Here is a 26696-nt window from a genome sequence, read left to right as displayed (position 1 = left end):
ACATCATAAGGAATTTAATTATTGGATTGGGTTGACTTTGAATAGCACAAAAGTCGGATGCAGCTACACTGACAGTGAAATTTGAGATACTGGTAATTGGTAGTGTACTCTGAATAGCAAATTAAACGCCGCAAAAATTATACTGGTACTAGTTATTGGTTGTGTATTACTGAGTAACAAAATCAAACATTGCAAAAAAAAAAAACTGTTCTTAGGCAATAACGAAAGTGGGGGAAAATCGTCACAAAACCCTTCAGCAACATTGAAATTTAATGGTTTTATATGGTTTAATATGCTATTATTTTATTTGTAAATACAGAAAACACATATAGAATTAGTGTCCTGAAAATAGAGGTCCAAGAATCACTAATTCACAGTTATACTAACTTGCCCCTTCGTTGATTCACTCACTAATTACTTGATTCTCTCGTAACTGGACTCGCGAATTCAATGTTTCACAGATTCATAATAACGCTGATGCATTGATACACTGGTTTATTAGTTCGCGGATTCGTTGTTTTATAGATTCCTGATTACAATGATGGATTGATACACGAATTCATTAGTTTGCGAATTCAGTAATTCATTAATTCACACTTTGTTTCGCAGATTCATTTGTTCATTGATTTGAAAAACTGATTCGCTCATTCACTCTTTTACTGTTTCTTTGATTCGTTCGTTTAAAGTTCTCTTGAAATGGTCATTCGTTGATGTGAACTTTATTCACCGAATTAGCTCATTCATTGATGAGAACATTTGAAATACCTATTTTTTTTTTCACTCATTAAATCGCTCTCAAGACTTCTTTGATTCGGTTATTTACAATAGGGGGTTCGAATTAAAAGTTGTGATAATACGAAATAAAATTTAATTCGGGCTTAGGAAGATCTCGAAACGACTAAATAAGAGAACGATATTAAGATTATTCTTAAGACACCTCCCATTTTTACTAGCAATCATGCGTAAAAACGAATTCCGATTATTTACGATAACATAAACAGCAAAACAAATGCACCATATTTCAAAAGTTTACGAACCTCATAAAGTCCCTCGTTATTTAAAAACACAAAAAAAAGCAAGAAAAGGAATGTCACATTTGAAAAAGAACAATCAAAATTATACATTTAGCGATGAAAAGAAAAACGAACGATCACAGAAGATCTGGAATGGAACTTTTATTTACGATGAAGCTCGGCGCAAGCCACCCTAGAAGCTTCGAGGTGTGACACAGAAGAAGAGTTATGCAAATTAGGTACGGCACTCAAGCGTTGAAAATTAATGTTAGGATTTTCCAGCATTTAATAAAAGTTGAAGCGGATATAAAATTGAATGATATGAGAATGACACTTAAAATTATGTTCGAACGTTTGGCAACGGTTGGTTTTTTTCTTTTTTCGCATCGGACATCATTCAATGATATTTCGATTCCAAATGTACCCAATAATTAGCCCACTTTCAATTTCTGAAATATTGACAGCAACTGAACCAGTAGTTTTAGTTCGAAAATTGAACTGAAAATTCCCGTTAAGAAAATGTGAGAATTTCGAGGTCAATAGTGAGTGGGTGGTATTAATATGATGACGTCACGTTTAATCAAATGATCCGAATTTAAAATTTTACAGAAACTATCAAAAGGAACTGGTGAACGATTTCATTTGCAATGCCTTAGTCACAATGCATCATATTTTTATTACTCTAGCTTTCAATCTGCAGGAAAATGACATGAAACCACAGAACTCAATTTTAAGATTCAATAAAAGTACTTCATGTTTGCGGAAAAATTGAAGCATACATAGAAAGGAAAACCCACAAACATGCATGCTTAAAAAACCCACAGACATTAGAATAGACCTTGACAATTAAACAATCGTCTAATTAACATAAGATTGCCTATATTGAAGTCATTTTGACTGCTTTTAATTTCAATTAGAAAAACAACGATGTACATATTGACACAATTTCTTAGAATTTTGTACAACATATAATTGTTTTATTGCTAATATTTACTAATAACTTGTTATATAACTGTAATATTATAAAAAATAGTAAAAATTAATTTTAAAAAATTTCTTTACAAATTATTTAATCTTTTACAATGCAGTCATTTTGACTGCTTTTGGGCAATATAGGTGTTACATACTAAGTTTCAATCTTTCCAGTGTTACGTGTAAACTTTTTGGGGCCACGACTCAAAAGCAAATAATAATAATAATAATACTTTAATACCTCACCCCCTCGCTAAAAATTTGAATGCTATTTAAATAAAAATATATAAAAAATATTTTTAAAAAACTGCAGAAGCTAATGGGGCACATTAGTTTTAATATTAATTCGTTTTGCAACATTTTACCTTTATGAAAAGGCTTTTCACTCTTGGTTGAAAACTAAATCTAATAATCATCGGTTATTATTTTAGAACAATTTGATTTTACCTAACTTTAAAGTCGCATATAAATAGCTTTTTAAAGAGAAAAACTGGTCCATCCCATAGTTTATATGGATAACAAGACAAAACATAACCAGCAATTCATCAATAACTTGCAAATGTTAAAGTAAAGCCCCTTAGCAACAGCTCATCGTGGGCCAAGGACTTCGTGGGTTGGAGCCTCCACCTCCCCCTTGACTTCCTTTTCTTTACCAACAACATGATTGTGGTAATGTGGTCACCATTGCGAACAATACCGTCTTTTACATGTTCAGATGGTATTTTTCTATCAAAACTGGACGAGCTTCAAGCCGCTATTGAGGATCGAACCCAAAACCTTTATAGATGATTGACTTAGGGCATTTATGAGATTTGACACAGAGGAAAGTTAAAAATAGGAAGTAATTAATAGTTTTTGAAGTTATTATGGAGTATAGAGTAATCAGTTATCTGGGATTGAAACTTCGGCAAATTTGCAAAAGAAATTCGTATTTAATTTCAAGCAATTAAAGTATAAGATAGCAGCGGTAAAACGTAAAACGATACCAACCAAGTTAACTATTCAATGAACAAATCTAAGACAAAATTTTAAAAAGTTTCAGGGGTCTGTCCAGACATTTTGTGAAAGGTCCTGTTTTTAAAAAATTGTGAAAAAACTATTCATAATTTGTGAATATAAATTAAGCGTTAAGCCACATTTTTTCAATCAGGGTCCTGCTTTTGTGAATTTGTGCAAATAGGGTCCTGTTATTGCAAAAATTGCTAAAAACCTTTTCAAGAAGTTTTTAAATAGATACAAGATTCTGCTCAACAGTTGCGGCTACTAAATTAGAGATACAACATACAAATATTTGGTATTTAGCCTATACCGCTCAACACAGATTATTCATTTCGGACGAATAATGGAAACAAAATCATTCACATTTTTAATAATTTCAATTGACATATTTTAAATAACAAAACTTAGTTATGTATCATTTTTAATGTGTCAGGCATTAAGTAAACTTAAACAATTCTTATAATATTTTATTTAAAAATTTGCCAGAAATTAATTTTTATTTACATAATATTCTATTAATTAGTTTTATGAATAAATATAAATTGATCAATTATTTCGTGAAGGGTCTCAAATTTCTTCTAAACAGACTCCCGAGACTCTCCGAATTAGATATAATATTTAAAAATTCAGATATGTAGTGATTCAAGCTTTACATAGCACACCTCGACATTTTAATGTTCGAAACTTCCTTATGCATTTTTTACTTGTGATGTCATTGTTTACGATTGATGGTTAACCTCAGTTTTACGCGTTTAATATTCACATCTTGCTTACCTATTACATATTCGTGTAATTAAAACGGAGAATTCGACGCATCTAATATAGTGGAAACACTTTGTCATAGTGAAAAAACCACATACTATTGGTCATTCCCACTTATTTTGGATGGTTACCAAGATCAAGGTTCACTTGACCTCCAGAAAAGACAAGAATGATAAGAGGGTATGGGAAATTTTTATCACCAAACGTCCTTGAAAAGGTTAGGCAGACGATTTTTAAATACGTGATACGGAATTGTAAGCAGCAATTTTCACAGTTAAAGAAATTCCAGCGGAAGTGAAAGTTTCTTGAGAATAAGCTGACAATTTTAATCTTTCTAAGCAGTTTTGTAAGACAGACATGGCGCTAACAAAACTCTATATCGTGTGGGAGTAAGCTAATTCATTAGGATTTATATATATTGAAACAGTAAATATATAACGGACATAAATATCGATGGGTTGACCGATTAAATGCAGCAAACTTGACGTGCGATATTTAAGCAATAGAAAAACAGTTTTCAAAAAAAAGATATCGATAAAAGATAAGCTCCCAATAATTGTACAAATTAACTGGAAAAAAAATATAGTATAACAAGTCAATGTTACAAGATACAGAATAAATAAAACAGAATTTTTCTTTATTATTTAAAGTCCCTTATCAAAATTCCATTGTGATGTTTTTTCGGGATCTGCGTCTTATCCAAAAGACAATAAATATACCACAACAAAGAAGCAATAAGACAGTTCCAAGCAAATTAATTTCTATCATACTGTACCGAAATAAAGAAAAAAAAAATACAGTAAATATTTATTAATTATGTAAGTATTCATAAACTTTCATGATCTTATCAAGAACCCGTTTTTACAAGCAGTAACAAGAAGCTAATATTGCGGTACTTTCATGCTCGTTATGAAGAGAATACGGCTGTATATGAATATGGGCTAATACATACATATATATGCAATAAACAAGTTATGTTAAAAAATAAAATTTTAGTTCCATTTTAATTGAGATCTTTCTCATCTTAAGGAGAGTTTCAAATTGAAACAATTCACAAATATAGTGCAAGTGTTGTCTTAGTTGACCTGTCAGTTATTAAATACGGTGAATGTTCCAATGTTCAAACAACTTCATAAAATAAAATTTTACAAAATTTTACTTGCTTAAATTAATTATAAAATTAAGGAAAAAAAAAGAATTTTTTTTAAAAAAAAGAACATATTGTATGATAATATAAGAAATAAGAAAAGTCCTCTATATTATAGGGTTGTCAAAAAAAACTTCAGGAAAAACCAAACCCACAGGGTTTTTTTCTCTTTGGGATTTGTTAGGTTCCTCCCCCCCCCCCCCGGAGGGTTTTATATTTAAGTTTTTCGCAAAGTGATTTTCATCATTTTTTGTTTAAATTCCTTATAGTCTTAGATTAAGTTTTATTACATTAATAAATAAATAATAGTATTTAAAATATATTTTTATAAATAAATTGTTTCGCAATTTCATTGAATTGTGATTTTAAAAATATTAAATATTACATCTTGTTATACCATTAGTTTCTATTTAATTGTAAATTAATAATTCAAATTTTAGTGATACCCTAGTACATTTGCAATTTCTAATAATTTGTTTTTGAAAAGCCTAATTAAAAATTTTAAAGAACAAAATATAGAAGTAACGGAAAAATAAATATTTCAATGTCTGTAGTTTTTTCTCCGTTATAAAATATAAACCCTTTAAAAAACCCACACTGGTTTTTCTAGGTTGGGTAAAATAACAACCCTGCTGTACTTCCAGTAAGTTAACTTTTAAATTTAAAGTTTCGTTTTACTTTCGCTCTTTACATAAGTCAAGGTAAATATATATTTGAAATAAAGGCATACAATCTATGTAATATTTTTTTCTCTTTAATACAAGACAGTTTTTCAACTTTCGTTAAATTAAAAAAGAAAATATTTAATATTTGCCCTTAAACATTACGCAACAATAATACTTCAAAATATAAAGGCAATTTTTTAGGTAAAAACCTTCAAAAAGTGACTCGTGTTGCTATTGTATCCTATTGGTATTGTATTGTATATCACTGTATTGTACAGCATGTTGTATTAATATTTATTTCGGTTTTATTTTATATATAAGAGATTTAATTAGCATAAAAAACATCACTTTCATTTTAATAATCTATTAAATAATGTTACTGTTGTTAACTTAAACGCTATTAATAAATATGAATATTTAAATTACCGTCACATTCTTTTTTGTTTGGTGAACTTGACCCTTAAATTTGAAAATGTCATGCTTTATATTTGACATAACTTCCAATGGTTCGTATAATTGCAAACATAAAAACTTTTCAAAAAATCCATCATACTATAAATGGACGAGTATTATTGCACTTACAAAAAACAAATAATCAAAATTCTTTCTAGAATAAATAGAGTCAAACAAAGCTCATATAAATAAAATTAATCTGTAATCAAAAATTTGAATAGGACTACAATTTTTCTTAATCTAGTTTTAAACTGACACATAGTAGGACGCAGTGAAAATATTTTTCATTTATACAAAAACATAAAAAATTGAAACTTACCCAATAAATTATAATCCAGTTAACAATATATAGGAATTTAGTTTATCCCAACACTAGTTATAACAAAAAATACCACAAAATCAGTTTATACACAAAAAACGTAACATAATCAACGATCGTACTAAAAAGACATGAACGATCTTTTCAGAAAATGACAGAACGACCGATTCGAACACCTGCTCACAACGGAACTTTTTTTTTTCCACTAGAAATCTCACATTTTCCACGTTTCTCGATTATCATAACTACTCTTAGCGCCCTCTACATTATCTATTACTCATCTACAAACGATCACGTGGTTTTGAATGAAATATCCTTCCAGGAAATAATAGTTTCTTTCTATAAAATTCCGCTACTGATAATGGAAATATTAATACTTTATTTTAAAAAGGAAATCAAAAAGCATCTTTTGTAATATTTCATTTTATTGAATTATTCTGCTTTCTGTAAAAATGTAGTTTTATAAAGAATAAAATAATCTATGCATAGTTTTCAAAAACACTTACAATGAATATAAAATCAAATAAATAAGAAGGAAAGAAAGGAACTTTTTCTTATGCATTCTTAATATTTATTTCGATGAATATTTAAATTTGCATTTTTTTTTTTTTTTTAAATATTCCAGAAGTAATTTTTTTACATATTTAGCAAAAGAAGACAATATATAGGTAGATATCGCTTTTTTTTTTTTAAGCAACGCGACAATATCTTGAAAAGTATTCTCGCGATATATTATAAATATACCATGCCTTACGATAAATCTGGTAATTATTGAGAAAATATCATGTTATTCCAGAATTTGAGTGAAATGTTCTAATTTTATAAAAAAATCGACCCATAATTTCTGAATGTGTGAAAATAGTCTTACTTTTGTAACATTAGGAAATATCAAATCACGATTTTTTAAATCTAAAATCAACGTACAGTTGGGTTCTTAATGCCAGGGTCTAATTTTCGTCAAAATAATTGACAGATTTTTGTGAAAAACACAAAAAACCACATGTTTTAAGAGATTATAGTTTTAAATTTATGAATCATAAAATGAATTAATTATGAAATAAAAAGGTCGTCGATTCCGTTTCACAAAAAAAATAACTTGTAAAATTGATATCGCAATCGTCCTCGGCGATAATAAATATCGAATACGATAATGTTGCAAGCATTACCGATATAACATCATTTAAGATAATCGATAGCGGTAGTTTTCGAATAGAAAATTATCGCATATGTTGAGAAATTGAATTCGGATAACGGAAATAGACTAATTTAAAATTAATATACATTTTTTATAATATTATCATGTCATGAATTATAAAATTGAGCACTTAGTTTACAGTGATAAAAACAAATGTGATAGAAAGAGGCTTAACTGACTTATCTAATTGATAGTTACTTTTAAGATAATAAAAACGTGATAGAAAAAAAGCTTGACTGGCTATTGTAATGGATAATTACTGTAAATTAATAAAAACGAGTTAGGAAAAGGCTTAACTGACTTTACTAGTGGATTATTATTATAATATAATAAAGACATGATAAGAAAAGGCTTAACTGACTTTTCTAATGGATAATTTTTTTTTAAAGCATGCCTTAAAATGGTTGTAGTTAAAAATTCACTTGAAGAATTAACCAGATATCTTGCCTACTAGTAATATGAAACACAATTTCATCATTTTTACGAATTAAAAAATTAATCATGGATACATAATAAAAACTCCGCGTACGAAGCTGTCTGTAAGAAAAAATGGTAACAGGACTAACGCATGAAATTACTGTGCCAAATTATTAACTTTGGCCACGTGATAGAAAACATAACTAGGATGTTCATTCAAAAATTTCAAATGTATTGGGAAAAAAAAAAAACTTTTCATTGAGTAGTTCATCTTTGTAAGTTTAACTATATGCACTCCGAAACGAAGAAAAAGAAAACAAAAAAAACAAAAAATAAATCTTTAGTTGACTTCGGGTTGTTCAACTTCGGGTTTTGTTCAAGACTTTTCTTCTTCTGTATTATCCCTAAACCATAACTTTTCCAGTAAACATCACGATAGTTATTGCATGAGAAAATGGAAAGTGAGGTTGAATTGAGCTTGTAAAAACTTATAAAACGAAACGAATGAGAGAAGAAGAAAAAATCGTCTGCTTATTTTTTTTTTACAGAAATCAAACAAAGCGACTACTATTCAAATCAAAGATATTCAAAATGCCCTCTGAGTTTTGTGTGAAAGCTCTTCAAGCGAAGAAACAGCCGTCTCTCGTCTCATCAGAAAAAATAAATTATAAACAAGGAAGCCAAAGAGGGCTAAAAATACCAACTATTCGTCTAATTTTAATTGCTAAAATGGAAAAAAAACACACACACACACATCGAGAGTTAATAACCGAAAGCAGAAATTTTTTTACAAAGTTTCGAAAAACTCCACCTTAATGAGACCGTAATGTAATTATTTTAGTTCGAACCTTTCAATATTAAGATTTTTAGGATTGTTTTGTAACATTTAAGCGAAGCTTTGAACAAAAAAATCTATGTACTATAATTGAATAACAAAATTTTTGCACTTGTACGAACAATTTAAAATTCGACATGCTCCTTAAAAAAAAGAAATAATTAATTAAATCCCTGATTAGAAACAAATAAATTGAAGAAAAAAGTTAATTTCCCAAAAAATAGATTTAATACGGATAATTTGGAATATAAATGAATATTTTAAATCTGTAGGAATAAAAAATTTTTTTTTACTTTTCATCTTGTTGAAAAGTTTCAAATGGCGAGATTTTGCAGATTATTGCAAATTTTAATAGATTGTTTAACATTAGTTAATATTAAAAAAAATTATAATAATAAATAAAAAAATAAACACTTGTACGAATAATTTAAAATTCGACATGCTTCCGAAAGAAAGATAATTAATTAATTTTCTGATTCGAAACAAATAAATTAAAATAAGTTAATTCCCAAAAAATAGATTTAATACAGATAATTTCGAATATAAATAAATATTTTAAATCTGTAGAAATAAAAAAATTATTTTTTAACTTTTCATCTTGTTGAAAAGTTTCAAATGGCGAGATTTTGCAGATTATTATATTATTTTAATACATTAGATTGTTTGACATTAGTTTAATTTTTTTTTTAAAGCAAAAGTGTTTCCTTACAACTGATTAAAATCTATTTTTCAAATCAAGTAAATTATTGTAAACAATTGTATTTTGATAAGAACTTTATATCAATTATATCAAGAACTTTATTTGCTTTAAATTTACTAAAATACTATAAACTTTTAAAACATTCTTTAAAAAAATGAGAACAAATAAAACTATTTTTCATAAAAAAATTCTATTTTTATGAAGAAAAAAAAAAAAGGTAAGATTTACCATCGTTTATATTACTTAACATTTTAGACAAAAATCATCATGCTAAAAAAATTTTAATATTTATTTTGTCGCAAAAACGTTATTTCATTCCATTATACAGAGTAAGCAAGAAAGTAATAGTATTTCAAGTGATACTGAAACTGAGCCAGACTGAAATTATAAGATAAAAATAATTTTTAGACCTTGAAAAAAAAATTTACAATGTTCTATTTTTTATGACTAAAATGCCCTAACACGATGATAAAGTTCTTTATTACAGTCTAAGACGGAAAAAAAAGTAAGCGAAATTAAGCGTCAATTCCTACCCTAATTTATGAATGGAAGAACATCCTGTTTTTTGCTAAGATAAACCGTGATTTCATTACGCTTCAAAGACACGTGATTGACCTCTACCAATAGGAGGACTTTATTTCCACAATTATGTAACAATCTGGTGTAAGTTCCGTTTTATTACAGCACTAGGAATTTATTTTGCATTGTATTATTAGTTTTGATAATTTATTTATTATTTATAAGAGATAGACCTGCTAAGATTATATCAATGCATTGCGAGAATCGAGAATGGCTTTATGGCTAGTTAGTAATATTAGTAAAAAAAAAAACAAATAGGAGGGGGGGGGAAATGCACAATTGCTTAATTTCTTCCAACTTGAAGAAATTGAAAATAAAAATTTACCGAAGGTACAAGGTGTTGTTACCTTGTGAAGTTTGCTTCGATGCCCAAAGGTACAATCAACACACATAATTAAAATAAAACAAAAATTGTGGTCATTTTAAATGTACTATCATTATCTTTTCATAGATAGAACATTTAAAAATCTTCTCATCTAAATTCAAACAAAAATCACCTGAATAGTTTTATGAATTCATCTTCAATAAATGAAAATAGAAAGAAAAACTTTTAAGTGATGAAATTTCTTTTATCTCGTAAAGACATTAGATTCTAAGATTATTCATTGTCAATATTACAAGGCACTGGTCTTCAAATTTCATAACCGCATAGAATTTTTACAAAAGGTTTTACAAATATATGAAAAATTTCTCTTTTTCTAATTTCAACATATATTGTCCAGGAAAAAGTAGTACTTGGTTAATAGGTGAAGTTAAATTAAAATGAAAAGAAAATTAAATTAAAAATCTTTTTCATGAATGAACAACTAATTTTCAAGAAACATACGAAGCATTTTTTAAAAAAACGTTTTACTTTTTTTTGCAATTAATTAAAATATATTCCGGTATTCAAAGAAAATAAACTCACTAAAATTTCTTTTATTTCTTAATTAGCGTCCTTGAGAGAAAATAATTTCACCACTACACATCAGTCAATCATTTGAAAATTATTTAAAAACATTTGACAGAACTATTTTGTGTTTTCGAAAAGGCTATTTTAATAATAAACCCAAACAATATTACGACATCAATTCATCAAGCTAATAAACAGTAAATAAAAAATACAATTTCAATGCCAAAGAAGTTGAAAAAAAAACGAAAATGCTCCAGCTTCAAAAAGTTTCATTTCCTGGTTGTTGTTTTGTTTAAAAACACAAACTGACAGTAACGATTTACAAAGCATACATAAGAAAAAGTCTCAAAACTAATTAGTTCCGAAAATTAAACTTTTTTCTCATAAAAATAAGTGCAAATACTAGTTAATGAAAGCTGAAAATTTCCGAAGAATGTTTATTCATGACTTAAAAGAATCTTTATTTCTTATGCAATAACTTATGCTGATGCATAACACTTTGACAAAAACTTTTTTACTGCATTTATTCAAATACTTGATATTGCATAATTCGGGTGTGGAGATTTCAAATCAGAAATTAGTTTTAACAAATTATTTCAAAAAAGAAATTGTATTTTTATTCTATTTTTTTGTCGAAATGCTCAAGTTTAAAACCGTTATTTATAACAGAGGGTCGCATAAAAATTGCAACTAACTTCTAGAGAAGTTAGGGAATATCATCAGAATTAAAATTGTATACCTGGAATGGCCACTACGCCTCCTATAATGACCTGTTCAGATATGCACGATGAAACAGTTCATAATAAGGAAGCGTCCTTAACGGCTTATGACATTTTCGAGCATGGGTTCCTATGTAATTTTAATCCTAATGAGGAGATCCTGATGATCATAACGATTAAATATTTAAAAAAAAAACAATAAATAACCACAATTTTTTATGCACTTTAAAATATTTCTGAACTTCAGACGAAGTAACTACTCAAAATAATTTAAAACAACGCTTATTTATTTTTTTACCCCTAATTTTTGATTTATTTTAATTCTTCAATTTTACTCGAATAACGCTTTAACCAAACAAGGAACTCAGCATTTAGATTTCATGTCCAAAAATTAAAATTAATATTCACCATAAAAAATAATTGTGCCTAAAAAAAGGTAATAATTAATTATGCACCCTCTTGTGAAATGATTTAACCTCAAATATCAACCCATTCTTATCACGAGAATTGGAGCTCATCAAAATGGTTTTTTTAAAAATCCACATTACATTTATATTCGAAAACTATACCTAAGGCCAAAATCAACACCCTCGGTTAAGTTCAACTTTGCAACAAGTAATTATCAACAATAATAATTCTTTCCAAGCGTTTCGAATCGTTGGTTCTAATTCATTTTGTATTACATTTCAAATTAATCAGTCAATCGTGAATTTATTAAAAAATAAAAACTGTTATTTTTTAAACGTCGTTATAGGTCACCCGCTCATTCACACTAAATATATAAAATAGGCCTACTAATATTCTGATTACAAACATAGAGGAATAAAATAAAAAAAAGAACAGCAGAGAAATCAAAAGAAAAGAAAATCGTCTGCTATAACCAGACGATAAAAAGCAAATCAAGCATGAAAGTTCTAACTGGCAGAGCTTATAGCTTCTTAGTTCTTCCGCGAACAGCTTTTTTTTTCCATAAAAAAATAATAAAATAAAAAAAACTTTCAAAGGTATATAAGTAGTCATCAATGTAATAATAATTTTCATTCGATTTTTTTTTTCTTCGGCTTTCAAAAAGTTTTCAAACTTTTAATTATTGAGAGGAAAACATTCAAATTGTAATGGAATATTTTTGGGCCCCTCGCATGTTTTCAAGGGCGTCTCTTGAGTTTACATTATAAGGGTCACATGATCCACTCTCTCTCTTCCCCCCTAGGAATGTTCCTTTTCTGAATAGAGGGAACTAGTAGAAGTAATTGACAGGCATTGTTATGGGAGTTCACTTGCAGTCTGTATTTTACCCTGCCACCAATATGCCCCAAGGACATGATGTGGTTTTTAGGATCGCTGTACAAGGAAAAACTCTGTTGTAATGAGTCAGAACGTTCTGGAATTATTTTTTTTCACCCTTGAACCATGGTAACATCAACTTATTGAATCGCAGAACGCTTAGGTAATAATTTACGCAGGATCTTCTTGTAAATAGTAATTCAAAATTTAGGTTGAAAAGTTGCGCAAACATTATAATGCTGAAATATTTTAGGTTGTATACATTTGTGAATTACAGTTTAAAGAGCTCGCCATTTGTTCAGTGTGAGTGTTTATAACAATTTCTTTTCGATGCAAATAAATAAAATAAAATAAAATAAAATAAAAAAAAAAATAAAAAAACAGTTTTGTGTTAATAGAGAACTTGGTCTCGAATAGCTTTAATTCGGCTTTAAATTTATTAATTATTCTCATGTTTCTGCATTAAGATCCAAGTGTGATATAATGTTAAGACTACTTGTAAAAAAATACATATAAAAAACTTAAGAAAAAAATGGATGTTATGGTTTGTTGGGATGTAAGAAATAATCAAACAATAAAAACGAATGTAAATTAAAGAGAAATAAATTACTAAAATCAGGGTTAGTAAACAAATAAATAGTTGAGATATAATTTTTGTTGCCAATGGGTGTTCTTACATCTTTGCTCAAATTCAGAAAATTCATTTACTGACTTAAGTACTGTTTAAAAGAGCCATTTGGGATTTTTTTTTCTTTCTTTCTTTTTTTATAGTTAAACCGTAGCTAGCAATATATGGAATACAAATTTATGTTAATTTTTATGTTTCATTATATGTAACACAACTATTCATTACAAGCCGCCTTTCGCGACCAGCTTGTTCACCTTTCAACATAATCTTGCACAACATACAGACTTAAATGGTAACAAAGTCGAATTCACAGCACAACTTTATTGAAATTCTTCAACCCTTCCTCCAATCCCAATACCTTAACTAGTTTTAAACAATAATTTAATTTTTTTCATCGTCTAGTTGTTAACCATGCAGAATTACTTTGATTTCACTTTAGTAATATTTTTAAATTGGTCCAGCAGCCATTAAATTACACAAAACACCGAAAGTAGGAGCTCAGGACATTTCAGCATATTAAGTATCAGAAATATTATATTATTTCTATCTCAATCGTAAAATCAATTTTTAATTATGCGTTGTACTACTTCTTATGCACCTCTAGCGCCATAACTTCAGTATCTTATAGTAAATTTATGCCATCGCTCGAAAAAAAATTCAGAAATCTTAATTATGTTAATATTTATTTAGATTTTAAATAATTAGGGAAATACACAAATCATTGAGTTATCATGTAAAAACAAAATATCCACAGAAACTTCAAACGAAGATATCAAACCAAACTTATCCATTCAATCATCACAAAATTATGATCATAGATTTCTGTATCATTTTTACATTAGCCACAACGCCCACAAGTAAATTTATGGTGGACCCATGACAAAATCCGTCCATTATTGATTGCTTTTCGCCATGACTCATCTTCGGATTTTTCGGGCAACCAACCAACAATGATTGAGCAAGCGGACGACTTTTTATCACTTGATCCAGATATGCTTCGAATTCGTAAATAGAATGGTTCTTTTCCTTCAAACGATTTTTTTTCTTTCATATCTCTGATAAGATCGTTTTCACTTGATGACTCTTCATAGTAATGAATTACTGTAATGAGTATAAACAAACGGAAGTTTGATAATAAAAATTCTAAACCCTCTTTCGCAGCAGAAAATGTATTCCGGTCAGTTCAATATATGATTAATTTATTGACACTCTCATCGAATGTTTGTTTTTAGAACGATAAAGATTGCGATAAGGAATTCTAAAAAACTAAATTCTATTTGGAAAGAACTATACTTGTATTTCAAAGAATATTATCAACAATACTTCAAGTGACAAGATAATATCATCAAACAAATCTACTTATGTTTCTAGCAATAAGAACGATTTTAATGAAGATAAGTAAGGGTAATTCCAGACGCTGATTATTTTTTCCTTTCAGATATTAAAAATATCAATATTGCCCACTAAAAAAATTTTAAAACATTATTTTTTTAACTCTGTAAAAATTCAGACGTTTAGTTCAAATAGAGCATTATCACTTCGAGGGACAAAATATATCTCCAAACAAATTGCATATGATTAAACAATTAGAACAAATTCAATGAGGATAAGAGTGAAAAAGTCCTGTTTATTTTTCATTATAGGAATAGAAAATCCATGGTCAACAGAAACGGGAAAAACCGCGAAAAAGATGGATATATCAGGTTAAGAGAGACCTTGAAAATAGAGAATGGTTAAACAGAAACAAGAGACAAACGCCTTTGAAATGCAATTTTTAGAGAAGTCATGTACCAACACGGACTGAAGAACCAGGGAGTAAGTAAGGATTTGAAAGGAAAAAAAAAAAAAAATGCCCACTGATCAAATTAAAAAAAAAAAAATCTTTTCAATTATTTTCCTCGGTGGACGTTCAATTGCTGCCGAGCTGGCAGTGAGGGTGTTTTCTTGAATTATTGCTTTCTTTTTCCTCACTTCTGGAATAATATTTATTAATAAACCATTACAAATCAATTAGTGTTTGATGTAATAAAGTGAATGTTGTTCCTCATTTAAAGTTAATTTTAACAGCATGCAAGTTGAGCAGTATTTGAAAATTAATTTCAACACTATGCAAGTTGTGCAACATTTCAAAGTCAGTTTCAAGAACTGGCATCATTTGGAAACTAGTTTTCACAATGCACAACATTTCAAAGCTAATGTCAACACAAAACTACTCATTTCAAAAAATGAATGTTTAATTTTTGAAATGAGAAGTTTTGTGTTGAAAGTCAGTTTCAAGAACTGGCATCATTAGGAAACTAGTTTTCACAATGCACAACATTTCAAAGCTAATATCAACACAAAACTTCCTCATTTCAAAAAATGAATGTTCATTTTTTGAAATGAGAAGTTTTGTGTTGAAAGTCAGTTTCAAGAACTGGCATCATTTGAAAACTAGTTTTCACAATGCAAAGCTAATCTCAACACAAAGCTTCCTCATTTCGAAAAATGAATGTTCAATTTTTGAAATGAGAAGTTTTGTGTTGAAAGTCAGTTTCAAGAACTGGCATCATTTAAAAACTAGTTTTCACAATGCAAAGCTAATCTCAACACAAAACTTCCTCATTTCAAAAAATGAATGTTCAATTTTTGAAATGAGAAGTTTTGTGTTGAAAGCCAGTTTCAAGAACTGGCATCATTTTGAAACTAGTTTTCCCAATGCACATCATTTCAAAAACTAATCCCAACACAAAACTTCTGATTTCAAAAAATTAATGCTCAATTTTTGAAATGAGAAGTTTTGTGTTGAAAGTCAGTTTCAAGAACTGGCATCATTTGGAAAAGCTAGTTTCAACACAAAACTTCTCATTTCAAAAAATGAATGTAGTAGTATTTTTCTATATTTTAACATTTGGGGTACTACCGCAGGATAACTCTAGTCAATAATTTTTATATATACTCTCAGATCTCTAATAAAAAAGAATAATAATAAAATAAATCGAAAGAATTACGGAACTTCTAGAGACGCAGCAAGTATTGGATTTTTGGGAGAACATAATTTATGGCTTGTCGCATCTCCCGTTGAGAGGAGCAAAGCCAGTTTATTGATATATTTTTTTTTCCTCTTTCACTTCTTGTAACAATTGTTAGAAGAAGAAAAAAGAAGAACGCCGAAATGCTCTCCCGAAGTGATAGTCACGGGGGATCAATTTTTCTTCTGACCAAAATCAAGGGACCCATCATTACATGTTAGAGTCAAGTCACAATGAAATGTTTATGTCGTTCTAAAATGCAGATGTAATTTTCTTTCTTTCGCTTTAAATGTTTTTCTAATTTACACACCTCACTATAAATAAAATGGGAATCATATGAAACATACATTTTATCTGGATCTTACAATATCATTTTGTTTATTGGACCTTTCTGATTGAATTGTGGCTCTTCAACCGGCGATGGTGCTCTATTAACAACCGTGGAAGATGTTTTTAGTTAGAGGCATCATTAACCATATATCAAATTAGTAAACATAAATTCTGCTATTTCTTGACCATTTTATTTTATTTTATAACCGTCGTTGAACAGCCGACCCAATTTTATGGGTTTACGACTACAAATGTTCGACTCCGTAACTTTGAACCCAATCCGCAAGACAAGGAAACTCCTGGATCGAGTATTGGGAGCAATTCGCGAACGACTTTATGATGGAGCTAACCCGCATTTGCGTTACATGGAGAGGAGAATCTCCCACGGTTAGCCTGACGGTAAGGGGACTCTAACCCATGATCCGTCTACCACTGAGGATATTTCACGTCAGCACTGTGGTCGGTGCAAGCCTGAAGCGGAATTCGTATCGACTGGGATTCGAACCCGGTTCGTCTCATTGGAAGGCAAACGCTCTTTTCACTGAGCCATCGCGGCCCTACTGCGGCCATTATATATAAAGCTTCCTAACGTGTATTGGGTTTACAAGATTTCTGAGGTGGTTAGAGCGTCAGAGAGGTCGTTGGTTCGAATCCTGCTACCAGCTTACAAACGTCTCTCACAAACTCTCCTCCTCATTGGTGATCATGGCGTATTACTATTTGAGATTGTCTCAAATAGTAGAACGCCATGTTGGCTGGAACAGGCAACGCAATTAACTCACTGCTCGACATATGGCACGGCTACACTACAACACCTTGTTCAACGGTTCGCTTTGATAGTTGATAGCGACAAACAAACAACGCAGATCCAGAACGTCAAGATTCGCTTTAAGGACGTTTGTTATATTGAACAGTTTTCGAGCAAATTACTTTGTTGTTGTCAAAATATTATCACAGTTGCATGTCGACAGTAAAGATGTGATTAGACTTATAAAGTTACTCTCAATTACCCATTTCAATGGCGGATCACTCAAAATTAATTTTGGCCTTGGGAAAAAAAAATAGATTTAAAGAAAATCACTAAAAACAAATGAAGTTTCATTTTGTTACGACGTGTTCTGCTGAACGATTAATAGCATTTCTACAAGCGTATTGTTTTGAAGTAACTGAGCAAGCGCAGTTTGGGGAGTCTGTGTTTCGGGCATGCGCAGTTCTTCTAGACGTACGTAAATACGTGGAATGTTGAGAACAAGTTCTTAATCTCTCTATATAGTGGAACGAATACATGCGTAAAACGTAAGAAAATGGAACAAAAAGGTTTATATGATGAAGTTTTAAAGTAGTTTGCAGAATAACAATACTGTACACAAGAGGGCAGATCGTAAGCATTCGGTCCACAATAGAACGCTACTATACATAAATTTAACATCAAATTATTCGCATTATTGTTTATCTGTGGTTCGCCTGCAATTAGTACTCAAATCCGTAGATAATCCAGTGTTGACTACACTTCGCAATCTATACTACAATAATTTAATGCTTCTTATTTACTTTTTCAATAAAAATCTCCGCTATTTTAGAGCCAGGTTCAACAAAGTATGCCCAATTAAAATAACAACAAATAAATAGTTCATTTGATTCTCATCTTGAGAAAGTTTGTGTTGAAACTTCGATAAATATTTAACTTCGCGATGAAAGGAACGAGATACCTCATCAGACAAGAGATTACACGAAAAATAGAATTACAAATCGCATTTTAGGCCCTGTGCCCCTTTTTAAGGCCCCATTTGAGATCGCGACCTATCAGGCCACCCTCCATTTCCCGTGCACAACTAAATGTCACGAATTTTTCGCTGAAGAAAATGGAAATAGTATTTCTCATCCAAAGCGCAGACGATGACACACATTTTTTTCTTTTTTTCTTTCTTTGGCACGTGATGATTGGAGACCACAGGAAAGTTTGTTGGGGTTATGAAGGACACGTTTGTGGAACGCGCGATAGGAAGCTTTTTTTTTTTCTTCTTTACTTTCTTTTTTTTTAAATAAAAAAAGAAAGAAACTTCCGAAAGTGATAGAAGAGTTTTTATTCCAAGCTACGTTACGTGTTGGCAAATAACCGAGGCATTTGCATGTCTTAATCGAATCAGAAAATAATTAAAAAAACATAAAACTATAGAACTCCACAAAATTATAACCCAACATCTTTTTGTTTTGTTTTTAGGTCAAAGGTGTAATTTAAAAGAAACCTTGAATCATATTCTAAAGTAGAAAGCAATTAGAATTCTTTACTGCTATTTATTCTGCATTTAAATCGGAATACGAAGCCAAAAGGTAATTAAATCAAGGAAGAAAAAAACGTAAAATGCCAGAAAATGACATCCTCACTTATAGTTTATTTAATAATTCCTACATAACTTATAAGTGTAATTTTTTAGAAGCGATTCGTTTAGGCTCAGTTGATTAATAACAATGATACTAGTTGGGGGGGGGGGATTGAAAAAGAAGAAATTAGAAACCATAAAGAATAAGACCTAGTTTATATTTATGGGTGCAAACTTGAGCTCTCCTTGAGTGGCTAATATTTAATGGCAAATAAACAGTTGATATCGTACTCGTTGTATTATATTTCATTTATGACATAGCACAGACTGACTGGAAATCATTCCCGCAACAGCTTACTTGGGCCGGGGAATCCTGGTTGGCAAGGCGTTGAACTCACGTACACCAGCCGGCAGAAGACAGTGCAGTAAATGGTGACGGGTTAAAATCTGACGGGTCACTAAGTCCTCCATGTTCCCGAAACAAATTATACCTCTCGGGGTACTGAATCGGAGATGGATTGTTTTCTGGTTCAGGTCAAAATTACGATCTGTGGATGAATGAATGGATGTATGAAGCAGCATTGCGCACAATGCCACCTTTATTTCCCACACAAGTTACTACCCATCGCTCTGAAACTGGATGGGCTTCTGGCCAAATCTGAAGATCGAACCCCAAACCCTTTGCAATGGTAGCTCTGGCCAAAGCGGCTCACGACAAGATACTATTATATAGTTTAAAATTATAGTTTTGCTTCCAGTTAAGTCACCCAAACTGCGGCTTTCATAATATTGCCGAAATTATGATCAGTGGTATACGGATCATGAGTTAGAATACGCTTGCTATCGGGCTAACCGTGGGAGGTTTTTATATTTTCCTTCTCCATGCAACGCAAATGCTAGTTAATTCCATCAAAAAGTCGTCCACTAAGACTAATTTGCTTCAATGCTTGATCCAGGAGTTTCCATGTCTTCTGGTTTGGGTTCAAAATTAGATATCTACAGAGTTGAAAATTGATAGTCGTAAACTTGAGTCGAGTGTTCAACGTCTATTTTAATAAAATAAAACGAAGAAGAAAAAAATTCGAAAAACACCTTCATCACGTTAGAAATATCAATTATAGAAGATTTTGTCGAAGAACACACTAATGTTCATTAATGCACTTTTTTTTTACTTCAGTAAAATCAATTCTGTTAGAATTCCTACAATTATTTTACGCATTTCAATTATTGATATAAATTATTAAGTTTATTTTTCCCAAAATTAAAACTTACGTTGTTCCCTAAGGTCAAAATAATCGAATATTTAAAAAATTGTTTTAATTTAAAATTAAAAAAAAGATGGGAACAATTGTGTAGTATGAAAATAAAATTTTGCACATTAAATTAGAGAACGCAACAGCATTGATCGATGCAAACGATTCTCGAAAGATGAATCGATAGACGCTTTGCATGATCGATATCGATTTCTTTTCCTAATATTTCACTCAAATCATGCTATTAAGTAATTTGAGGAACAATGCGTCATGAGTTGCAAACTAATGAACCAGCGAAGAGAGAGATACATGCAGTAACAAATTAAGTTAATCGACTCGTTAAACCAACAGCTTTATAAATTACAAGTTTTCACTCAACTCCTCAATAAATCTTGTGGCTTTTTCCCTGCCCTATAACTAACTCCCCCTCCCCCTTGGTACTCATTTGGCTGTGAAATTGATTTTCGAGGGGCTCAAGATTACACACACACGCCAGGGCAGACGATATTGCTGTGATCCACCCAACTCTGTCAAAATGGCGGACACGTTTATTAAAATTTAAAACGATATTGCTTTCTAGTTTGGAGTGCACATTTAAATGAAATTTTTAGGAAACTTTTTCTCACGTAGTTTTTCGATGATATTCAGCGAAAATGAAAAAAAGCATAAGATTTTAATTACAAAATTGATTGTACATATTTTTCTGCATTATTTGTTTGTTGTAAATTCGATCCGAGACAAGCTATATTTATTGCAATAAAAATATTTTTTCCTGACAGTGATTTTCCTAGCTCTTTTTTCGCAGAGTCACAAAATAAATTCGCAAAAAAAAAAAGGATAAACTAAAAAAATAAAAGAATTAACAACGGGTGCATACAGAGAGGACTTCTTTTCAGGAATCTAAAAACATGTTTTTAAATTTAAAAACAAAAAAAAAAAAAAAAAAAAAAAAAAAAAAAAAAAAAAAACATTTTTTTAAATATGGAGTGGAGGGCTGAATAAACGTTAAATATCTGTTATTACAAACAAACAAAAAGAAGAAGAAGAAAGAAAGAAATAGCGAAAAACAACGAATATATTACTAAAATCTGAAACAATAATATCGTGTTAAATGTATCTACTTTGGAAAAATGTGTGGAACTGGACGAAAAATAACTATTAACTGCGAAAAAAAAGCTCTAATAAGCACTTTAAAAGTCTGTATGAACCCTGTAGAAAGAGAAAATCCAATTCAGGGAGAAATGCACACAATTTCATGTTTGGCAGCCCCACACTAGCTGTAAAAAACGAGAGATGTAAGGCATACCGGGCAATAGCACTGAACCTTAAAAAAACATCGCTGTAGAGTAAACCGGGCAAATGTATCCCGCGCAGTGGCACTTAACTAGACATAGTATAGATTTCAGAAGTTACGATTGTCAACATTTTCCGGTGGAAGTCAACAACTACCGATTTCGGTCATTCAAAGTAACATACATAATACAAAATAGTACGAAATATTCTCTAGCTTTACACAAACCTATTTTTTTTAATAACTGAATCATATTTAGATTCCATTTAAAACTTTGTTAAAAAATAATTGAGAACAAGAATTTACTCTAAATTTCAAGATGGCGAGAAAGGTCCTTCTATCATCTGTAGTGATGTTGATCGATAACAGACGATCCCCAGCCACAGAAAACCCATCGTATACTTTGAGGGTGGGTCTTAAAAATAGAATGTTTTCTTTTCTTCTTTTTTTGTATCCCAGACTACTACAAGTTTTTATTGAATGGAAAGAACTCTACGAATCTTCAATTTTGTTTAGATGATCATCTTCCCTAGCGAAAGAGTTTGTCAAGACAACGGAAACTATTTTCATCTCTTAAATTTCATCTTCTAGTGGCAACGGAGATGAAATCTACCTAGTGGCGAAACTGTTTGCTAACAGCGATTCGATCGTCGTCAAAATTGACTCGCCTCATAAAATTCACCCCTAACAGCAAACGAGTCTTTTAGGAGTCTAATGCTTTGCAAAAGATTTTAAAAGCATTTCTTTTTGTTTTTCAGGATTGAAAAAGAAAAAAGATGGATGAGAAAATAACATATTTCGTACACGTAAAGTTTTTAAAGAATCTGCGTAAAAGAAAGAAATAAATCAATTGAAAAAACTACCAATAAAATAAAAGTTTTATTTCTAAAAAACTTCGAAGTCGAAAATTGAAAGATGAATCGTCGTCGTTTTTCTGTACATGCAATCAGATTAGAAGACTAGAATTGGTTTTAAAATTATACTTTCACTTAGTTAAGAGAAGTATTATCATAAAATACATTATTTATTGATGTCGAAAAAATGGCGGATAAAATTAAGGTAAATTTCTTTTTTTTTTTTTAAATTTAAAGTCAATTATAAAAGATTAAAATCCATTGCTTAAACCGGCTTTTATTTACATTTTATAATCGAAAAACAACCTACAAAGAAATTCAGGATTTCACAAACATAGCAGAAATAAAGTTTTGAAAATTGTACATTTGTGAAACTTCTATACAATTTTTTTTAAACTTTTTACAAGTGAATTTTTATAAATCGGTTTGCCCCTTATGCCAAACGCAGCGGGATTAATTTCACAATTTTTTTTAAACAAAAAATGTAACTGTAAAGTTTTCTAATATTTTCAAGATAATAAGAAGGAAAAAGGTGATAATAATCAATCAGATAAAATTATTTTTAGAAACTTCAGAAAGTGATAAAAAGAATCTATTTCGATATTGCTATGATAGTGATATCTAGTAAATATTAAGCTGAGATAAAAGATGGGGGGGAAAAACTATTAATCAAATTTAGATTAGAATGCTATAGTCCTAGTCAGACTTGGCGAAAAATGAAGAACTTTCAGCCAACACAAAATCTCGATTAAAAAAATGTTGCACGCATTGAATAATTCTTGTAAACTAGTTTCAACCCTTTCGTTACCACCGTGTCGTTTTTTTTTTATATAGTCTGTATTGGTTCATACCATAAAAATGAGTTTGGTAAAAAAAAAAAAAAAGCTGAAAATAGAAATCTAAAAATGTTATGTGCAAAAACAGTTTAACAATTATCGAAAAAATACCCGAAATTTAAGCGAGAAAATATTTATCCGTTTAATTTAGAAAATATTTATCCGTAGAAATGTTATCATAAAAATATCGATGCGAGACTTTATTTTCTTATTTAAATAGTATGAATGTATCAATCTTAATGTGTGATTTTTAAATCACAAGAATATCAATCTTGACATACAATTTTAAAATCGAGTAAATACGAATCTCTATGTTCAATTTTAAAATCACGCTCATACTAACCTCGATGTTTGATTTCAAAAAATCGTGTGAATGCGAATTCCGATGCTTCATTTCAGAATCGCGTGAATACGAATTCCGATGTTTAATTTTTAAGTCACTTGAACACGAATCATAATAGTGGCTTTTAAATCGCGTGAATACGAAACGCGATACCAATTTGTGAAAATAAGAAACACGATCCGCGATCTTAAATCGTGTTTGCATTAATTGAAAAAAGCGTAAAAAAGATTTTTTTTTTCTAGCGAATTCGAAAAAGAGTAATTTTTTTTGATGAGGCGGAATTACCTTCTTCGCAAATGTGGGTTAGTTCCATCGAAAAGTCTTCCACGAAGGCAAATTTTTCCAATACTTGATCCAGGAGTTCCCTTGTCTTCTGGATTGGGTGCAAAATTACAAGGCTACGGAGTTAAACATAAACAGTCGTAAACCCAAAAAGTGGGTCTGCTATTCAACGACGGTTATAAAATATAAATATATATTATAAGGGTCTGTTTCTAATGATATCTAGTTAAACTTGAAGTTTAAATAAAATATGAAAAATTACCAGGAATTAATAAACAAATAATGATTCCGTTATTTTTTCAGTTGAAAATGATGAAAAATATATAGCATTTACATACTAATCTATAAGTATCAGGTATTTTCTATTGTAAACTATCAAGCATTACGTTCCTTTCTGATGAGTTAGACCAACTTTCATATTTTAGTTTCTTTCTTTTCTCTCAATACACGAAATTATTTCTTTTCTCACTGAAAAAAAAAGTCATCTTATTTGGGGACATGAATAATTCTTTTGTGTGTGTGAAACAGTGCATATAGCTTGCTTGAATTTCAAGAAAATTCAAAATTTAATTTATGCAAATGTGTTTTAGACATACGTGTTCTACTTCGTTTGGTTTTTATTTACAGCTATATTAAACCTAGACACTTTTGCGAAGTCGTCATGGTCGAAAAAGAAATTTAAAAAAAAACGCTTAAGTTAAGTTTTATCCCTAATCTAGTGAAATTTAAACAGTATTTTTCAACTTAGATAAAATTAAAAACTTTCTGCAAACACAAAACTTTTCTACTCGTATTGATTAACTCTTGTAAATAGTTTTAATCCCTTTGTAGCCACTTCATTTTGGTGCAATTTGTTTAAAAATCACAGATTTCCTTCTTTCTTTTTTTAATGTTACATTTTTATAGAATATCAATCTTGATTCATACCATTGACTTCGGTAAAAAACCAAAAAAACTGCGAATAGAAATCCAAAAATGCTATGCGCAAAAACACTTTAAATAATTGAAAAAATACCCGAAATTTAAACAAACAAAAAAAAACAAAAAAAAAAAAAAAAAAACATTTATCCATAGAAAGTTATCAACGTTTTAATATAGATGCGAGTACTTTATTTATTTAGATGCGAGTACTTTATTCATTTATTTAAATGAATGAATGAATCTCTAAGTGTGATTTTTAAATCAGGCGAATACGAGTCTCGCTATTTGATTTTAAAATCGGTAGAATACTAAACTATAGAGTTTGATTTAGTTCATTATTATTTGATCATTTATTTGTTTTCATTTATTTAATTTTATATATTTGATTTTAAAAATTGCATGAATGCAAATCTCGAAGTTTCATTTTAAAATCGCCTGAGTACGAATTCCGATGTATAATTTTTAAGTCACTTGAACACGTGGCTTTTAAATTCCGTGAATACGAAAGTCGATATTTGATATAAAATCGTAAAAATACGAAACACGACTCGGGATCCTAAATATCCTAAAATAGAAATCGCGATTGCATCGGTAAGAAAAAGCGTAAAAATGAATCTTGTTGGGCTATGGATGAACTTGAAATGGCAAACTTGATTTTGATGCAGTGAAGAATAATATTGCACCTTTGAAATTATTTAATACAACATAATCATTATTTTTAAATAAACCAATCTGTTTCAAATTGTCTTCCTTATTTTAAATGTTTTCATTAATTGAATAATGTTCTTCCTAAACGTTATTAGAAGGGCTGCTCTTAGATCCCTATAAATGCAACCTATTGGCCCTTTTTGTAAAAATAAACCTCCATTCCCTAAAAATACTGCCTTTACTCATATTCCATAAAAAAAAAATAATAACAACTCACTGTTTAAATAATTACACACTGGTAATATTATCTGTATTTATAAGTTTAATTCTGATTACCATTACAAATATTTACTAACTTAAGATTATTATCTGGTTAAATTTTTATTAGTTTCTCTTTTTAAGGGGGGATATATCAATAAATTTAAGTTATTTTAAATTTAAATTTTTTAAATAAATACCTTATAAAAATATACACCTATATATACCAGGGATATATACACATTTAAATGTTCATTTTTTTCTGAATTTTCAGCTTAAATTACTCTAATTAATTGTATTATTAAAATAAATAGAAGTAAAAGATGCCAAAGTGATTATTGAAAACAATTCTAACTTATAATTACATTAATAGTTTAAATTTTTCTGAGATTTTTTAAAGGTAAACTGTAAGTCTCTAATAATTTTTAACCGTAATAAATCCCATTTTAAAGCAAATATCTCGTTTCATAAATTAGCTTTGTCCATGATTAACCAGAACAGATGGCAAAGCGTAGCAGACAGCTCTAACTGTTGTTAACATAGAGGGCATTACCAACCTAAAATAACACAACACTACTTTTCTAAAGTCTTTCAGATAACCTTATATGCGATAGTTAAGAAACTGATTTAATTTAGCCCTAGTCTGATACAAATAATGAAGATATTAAAAATTAAATGAATAAAAATAAGCTCATCTTTAATTCGAAGTTACATTGTTTTAAGTTTTGTTATTTAGGGTTAAATGCCTGGATTACTAAACCTAATGATC

The 26696-nt window shown here is 29.7% G+C and overlaps 1 protein-coding gene across 2 annotated transcripts in view; it reads right to left on the bottom strand.

Annotated features, from left to right (window-relative positions):
* Positions 1-26696, bottom strand: part of LOC107455266 (uncharacterized) — a 103325-nt gene that overhangs the window by 57999 nt on the left and 18630 nt on the right. Inside the window, exon 1 of one of the 2 annotated variants that reach the window (XM_043051650.3) lies at positions 6331-6577. The exons of the other annotated variant lie outside the window; for it this stretch is intronic. The gene's annotated coding sequence lies outside the window, so the exon portion shown is untranslated. Of the gene's footprint in view, positions 1-6330; positions 6578-26696 lie in introns of those variants that run through there. 2 annotated transcript variants of the gene reach the window in all.

This window comes from Parasteatoda tepidariorum, chromosome 4 (assembly GCF_982258835.1).
Source record: "Parasteatoda tepidariorum strain Cologne lab strain chromosome 4, Ptep-v5.0, whole genome shotgun sequence".
Lineage (NCBI taxonomy): Eukaryota > Metazoa > Arthropoda > Arachnida > Araneae > Theridiidae > Parasteatoda > Parasteatoda tepidariorum.
Note: the sequence above shows the minus strand (reverse complement) of the source record. Positions and strands in the feature narration are given on the sequence as shown.